This window comes from Nelumbo nucifera, chromosome 5 (assembly GCF_055504915.1).
Source record: "Nelumbo nucifera cultivar China Antique chromosome 5, China Antique-T2T, whole genome shotgun sequence".
NCBI classification, from domain to species: domain Eukaryota; kingdom Viridiplantae; phylum Streptophyta; class Magnoliopsida; order Proteales; family Nelumbonaceae; genus Nelumbo; species Nelumbo nucifera.
Window position 1 is genome coordinate 47,330,904 of NC_142653.1, and position 6,624 is coordinate 47,337,527.

General features: G+C 40.0%; 1 pseudogene; it reads right to left on the minus strand.

The window, feature by feature from the left end:
* Positions 1–4,890: 4,890 nt before the first annotated feature.
* LOC148791532 (putative wall-associated receptor kinase-like 16 pseudogene) lies at positions 4,891–6,624 on the minus strand (annotated as a pseudogene).

Consider the following 6,624-nt stretch of genomic DNA (forward strand, 5'->3'; position numbering starts at 1 on the left):
AGGTGGTGTTGTGTGTTCAAAGTTCAAAATGTAACTACAGAAGCGAGATCTTGTAAATGTCAACTGAGTTAAACCAGTCTTTGTCAGACAGAAAGGCCATGCTGCATTTGCTCATATTCCAAGTGTAGGCTGTTGTAGATTCATTCTTGTAAATGTCAACTGATATATCAAATGAATCAAGATCCACAGGTATCTCCTTCTGGCAGCATCCGGTGCCATTACAATGTACATTTGTCACCTCCATGTCATAGCCACAAAATGAAACGCATTCGGCGGACGACTCTAGGTGGTAATAATCAGCCATGACGCCATGTGTGTTACAACCAATTGCCGTAAGTTTGTTCCGGGAGTTGGATAATCTATATGCCTTCGGAATTTTGGTTCTGGGGTTGTCTGTTTTCTCCCCCATATCACAGTCGACATCAGCCCAATAGGACAAAGTTAATTCGCCATCTAGTGATATGTTCAACACAATTTTGTCACCATACCCATCACCGTCAGGGCCATACATCATCAGTTGCGGATGGTCAGTGGCTGTATTGCACAACAACTTGAATTCATCTCTATAACAGCTTGGATCATCTCCAACGAGGCCAAACGGGTATGGAATGCTGACATTTCAGCATTTACTTTGACAACCTAACTTTGTCTCTGGAGATGTTGGAAAGACTTGCAATTGTCATCATCAAAAGTTGTTATAAGACAAGGTAAAGGAACACGGTTAAAGCCATGGTTTTTAAAATCGAATCGGTCAGGGGAATGGTTACCGGTACGAACGGTTTGAGGCCGGTTAATTCTGACAAAAATAATTTTAAAAATTAAAAAAATTGGAAAATGGTCAAAACCGTTCGAACGGTTAACTGGCTGATTCAACGGTTTGTTGATCAAAATCAATGGTTTTAGAGAAAAAATCAATTTTGGGAGAAAACGGAATCAGTCAGGTCAAGTGACCAGTTCCCGGTTTTTCCGTTCCAACTGTCCAGTCCAATTGGTTTAAAGCATATTTCTGTTTTCTTTCCAGTTTAAAAAGGATTTTTTATGTAATTTTGAAAAGGATTTAATACTGATCTTATGTGAGTTCAAATCAACCCCCCACGTCTCACAGCACATCCTGCCGTGTATTGGGAATATCTCCCGATGATAATAACAGGAATAATGATATCATCATCGGGAGATGTTTCTAATACACAGTGGTGTAGGACGTTGTGGGGGGCAGTCTTGTCTTATGGGGAGCTGATTGTCTCGTCTTATGTTGAGCCTTTTTATATGTGCAGCCTTTTATCTCTTGAAGTTATTTCCGCAAGGCCTCTCAACTATCTTATCGATTTCACGGTTTGGTTTTAGGTTTGCATTTGGCGATACTCAGTTGTTTATGGCTATGGTTTCTATCTAATTGTAAAATATAGTTGAGTTAGGGTGATTGATAACTGTATGGGTTCTATGTTTTCTTTCCAGTAATTTTCTTTTCAAGACCGAGTATGATTTAGTAGGTCACTTGGCAATCAGTATCCCTCCTTCATATGGGTCAAAGCCACATTTACATAAGATCGTAGGGTGATCATGGGCCTAGGTCTAAGCCTAGACCTGGCCTTATTCCAAACTCATGCTTAGCTTGCATGGCTTAGCTAGGCTTTGAGCCCATGACACAAAAGATAAGGCATGGGCCTAATCTAATTCCTATACTTGGTTTAGCCTCTCCATACTTTTATAGATTAAGGCAAAGCCTTCATTCCCTTTTTGAAGCAATGTGAGACTTGGAACAGTCAATCACTATTAAATGTTGTTCTAAATCCTACATTCCTTGCAAAGGAGGCCTTACCTCTGAGGACAACTCTCTCTCACATTTGAGTTGACTCGTGTGTTGACATGTGGCATATGTATATGATAAAATTTGTATATTTTAAGTAAAATATTTGACATCTAATATGAAATTCAATATATATGCATATATAACATATAAAATATAGTAAAAATTTATGGAATATTTATACTATTAAGTATTTAATTTATTGTATATCTATACTATCTTCCTTTCTCCTTCCCCTTTCCCGCCTTCTCCTTAACTCTCTCTCTCTCTCTTTTCATTATCCCTCCCTATCCTTTACATTAAGTCACATCACTAAGGAGCCTTACTTTTATTAGTCCCCACTTTCCAATTACCTAAAATATCTCTCTCCTAAAGCCTCTTTCCAATTACTTTTATTAGTCCTCACTTCCCAATTACCTAAAATATCTCTTTCCGAAAGCCTCTTCCCAATTACTTTTATTAGTCTTCACTTTCCAGAGCTAGTTGAGGAACGGCTAGTCTACAAAGAGTCGAAAGCTCCTGAGATTGGTAACTAAGCATCCCTGAGATGAGACTTCGGAAGACGCTTCGGCCAAGCAAGCCGAAGACAAAAGATCTTAACCACTCCCGACCTCAACCATGGTAAGACCAAGGCCTGCACCTTAAAAAGAAAGAGAAAAAGGGTAGCAGATAAGCTCGGGACCAAAAAGCATACTTCCATTAATTAGCAGAGATTTGTACATAACTCTAGGCTTGGCATATTGAGTTGTTTATACAGGAAAAGAAGAAAAAGAATGGTCAACATTGCAGCAACAAAAGTGGAATATAACAAGACATGAACTCAGACTAGTATCAGCAACAACAACCAACAGGCACTTCAATCCTTCGGCCTCTTCATTCTCCTCAGGCATGTCCATGGCTGCAGTGTTATCCTTTGTAGGAGGATTGGTAGCATCATAAGGGCCCCAGTCCTACGCAACCTCAGCGATGTCGGGGAAATGGCGTAACACCCTGTTCCGAAAGAGATTGAATCCCATCTCAAAGAAATGCGCAACAAAGTTGTCCATCACATACTAGTACTCCTTCGAGCCCTTGAACTGAGCAACCACCTCCTCACTTGCACCTAAATAAGCATCTAACCAGTACAAGTCGTAAGATCGGAAAAGAAGAGTTTGATAGATAAAGAATTGAAGCGACGAAACAAACTGGCCTCCTCGCTCATCAGCTTGGCATGGATCAATATCGAGAAGGACATGTAGCACATCACGTCAATCTCCTCAATCATGCCTATTGCTGCCCTCTACTCCTCGGTAAGCCGGGCCAACGCAAGCTGCAATGCCTTAGTGCTTTATAGAAGATGAGGTCCTGACCAACACCTTGATGTGGTCCTGACCAACACCTTGATGCGCTGCCTCACCGAGAAGTAGTAGTACCCTTACTGGTGGTGCTTCAATTGAAGGAAGTAGGAAACCATCCCCAAGGTAAGCTCGACATCATGGACAAAATAGTAGGAGATGAGGCCAATCAGGAATCTAAAGGAGTTCGACATCAAATGCGCTAGTAGTACTCGGTACCACTATAACACCCCGACTTCCCTCGTGTAACGGGAACCTTAGCCCGGACTCTAAACTCTTCTCGTACACATAGAGCTCGTCCGGCCAAGCATGTGTGGGCCCCTCACCAGCCTTCGGACACTTGAGCTCATCCTCCTCAAGAATGTAGTACAGCGCTCGAATCCAAGCCATATCCCAAAGGTTCAAACATAATGGGGTGGTCCCAAATCGGTGACCCCTCCGCATAGGAAGCTCGACCTCAATAGATGACGGCCCCACCTTAGCTTCCTCGGCTCGGTAACCCTCTCAGAATCTAACCCCCCGAAGTCTTCGGCCACAGTCCCCTAGCCCTCAACCTTGGCAACATCAAGCTCAGTAACCTCGGTGTAAGACCCTGGTTCGGACTCAGAAGAGGAAGCACTATACTCGGAAGACAAATTAGAGGAAGAGGAAAAGGAACAGAAGGATGAGGAAGACATCTTACCTAGCAATAAGAACGGAAGGCCGCGGAACTGAAGCAAACACCGAGCACCGAAGACTACTCCTCGTCGAGCTCTTCAAGTGACTTCTTTTGCAAATGACGAAGGGGAAATGCTCTTCCCCCCTATTTAAGGGTTCTTAATAGTCCAGATCAAGACAAGATCAATGACAAAGATCAAGTCCTGCTTTGATAAGATCGGGAAATGAATAAGAATTTCTGCCCTTCGCACACATTCATCGTAAGGGCACCTTACATCACCCTAGCTAGCTAACAAAAACTAACACGCCTAGCAACTTGAACCCTATTGCTTTTGCGCTGTGCTTGACGAATGCATGGCTTCCTGCTCGACTTTGTTAAAAACATCTTTTGCCCTATGTTGACCACCAAAAAAAAAAATAAACCCCCAGTTTTTGACACTTGATCAACCGCCTCTAATTCTGGTAGCTCAGCACCACTAATGGCCTATTTAAATATAACAACCTATCTAATCCGTCAATTCATTAATGGCCTATTTAAATAAAATTAAATGGATTCACCTAAATCCGTCTACCGGCCCAAACCGTTAACCATATGATAACTTTAGTTTTAAGAAAATAGCTTAAAAGCTAAAACCAACTCATTTTTAACAACTTGGCGGTTAGACATGGACGCCAATATGTTTTTGTTTTCTAACATTATCCCCTCACATCCAACATTAATTAAGGAGAAACAAATGAAAGAGAAAACCAATAATAGAAGGAAAGGGGAACATCTTATTATGTGTCATGCAAAGTATGGCTGCTTCATATGGTTGAATCCATGTTCTCATACTTGACAACTTATAATTTCACCATATTGTACCAAACAATGGATCATTTTGTCATTAGAGAGTGGACTAGATACAAAAGAAAGCTTTACCGCATTTTCTTGCAAAAAGTGTTTGCTTCTAGATGAAGGAAATCTAATAAGATGAAGGAAATCTACTAATAAAATATATAAATAGTTCAACGGAGATGATCAAATCATTATTTCAATATTGCTACAATGATAAGAAAAGAACATTAGACCTAAGGGATGTCCTAGATTATTGCTCAACGAGGGAAATTCATGGACAATATCATATTTCTTTGCAAAGAAGACTGCTCAGATGTATCACCAACATGATAGAATTCTGAAGGTTCAGATAATAAGCTCACACTCTCTTCCTCTATCGGTTGAACCCATGGTTGTTTTCCCAACCTTTTCAAGTTTTGTAGCTCCATTGCAACTTCTTCCATAGTGGGCCTTTCTTCATCTTTTTGACTGAGGCATCTTTTTGCAACCTTAGCAACTACACAAAGTTCCTCAACATTTTTCTCATCCACAAGTCGATCTTCAATTAGTTCAAAAAGACGGTTTTCATTCATTGATGAAATGAAATATGTAGCCAAGTTTCTTTGTTCTTGTGGTCTTTCAAAAGAAAGAGGTTTTTTACCTGTTAAGAGCTCTACAAGAACCACTCCAAAGCTATAAACATCACTTTTCTCTGTCAATTGACTTGTGTGGAAATATTCTGGGTCCAAATATCCCAATGTCCCTTGAACCAATGTGGTTATTTGAGATTGATCCGTAGGAAGTAACTTGGAAACTCCAAAATCAGAAATTTTTGCAATATATTTTTCATCTAATAATATATTTGTGGATTTGATGTCCCTATGAATAATTGGTATAGAGACTTTGGAGTGAAGATAGGCAAATGCGCTAGCTGTTTCTGTTGCAATCCTCAATCGATCTTCCCACGAAAGCAAAATGCCATTGTTTTGATGAATATGGTGAAAAAGGGTTCCATTGGAGATATATTCATAAACCAACAAAGGTACTTCAGTCTCTAAACAACACCCCAAGAGTTTTACCACGTTGCGGTGATTAATTTGAGTTAAAATGACAACCTCATTTATGAATTGCTCCATTTGACTAGCATCCATTATTCTAGACATTTTAATGGCAACAGCTTGATGATTAGGTAAAATGCCTTTGTAAACCGTACCTTGTCCACCTTGGCCTATGATGCATTCTTCATTATAATTATTGGTTGCCAACTTTAACTCTTCGGTTGAAAAGATTTTCAAGAGCTTTGAACCTCCATTAGATAACTGTTGTTGTAAAAAGGAACCTTCAAGAGTTTTCAAGTGACAGTATTAATGGCTAAACAGAATGGCTAAACATGATTCATATAACTGATCCAGTGAAATTGAGATAAGGCTTAGATGATGATGAGTCAAATAGAAAACTATTAAATTAAATGAGAAGGTTAAATTATTCGATTATAACAGGAATCATTAGAATCTCATGGAAATAATATCATATTTATCAGCACCATGTTTATATTTTGATGACTAAAATTTATGATTCATGTATAATTTTGGGCTAGGCTTATAGTAGTTCAAGCATAGCCCAAGCTAAAATTGGACCCTGAAATTGATCGTAGGGTTGTCTCTCATCGCCTATACATGTAAATACTGAAGGAAAGGAAGAGAATATAATGAATTAGTACCTTGGCAGCCGTCGGGGAGATAAGGATTCCCTTGAAAACCTTTCTTACACTGGCAAAGATAACCGGGGCCATTTTTGGAGTGTATGCAATCGGTATTGTGCCCGCAGGCATAGTCAGTGTCTGTCCCTCCTTGTCCTTGTGCTTCCTCGCAAGAAATGTTGTTTCGAATTGCCCAGTCCAGTACTATTGGAGTTCTGAAGCCAACGTTTACAAGGTATTCCACCTCATTTCTTAAGCTCCATGGATAAGAACCATTTGAATTAAACCAGTCTTTGTCGGCCAGAAAGGCCAT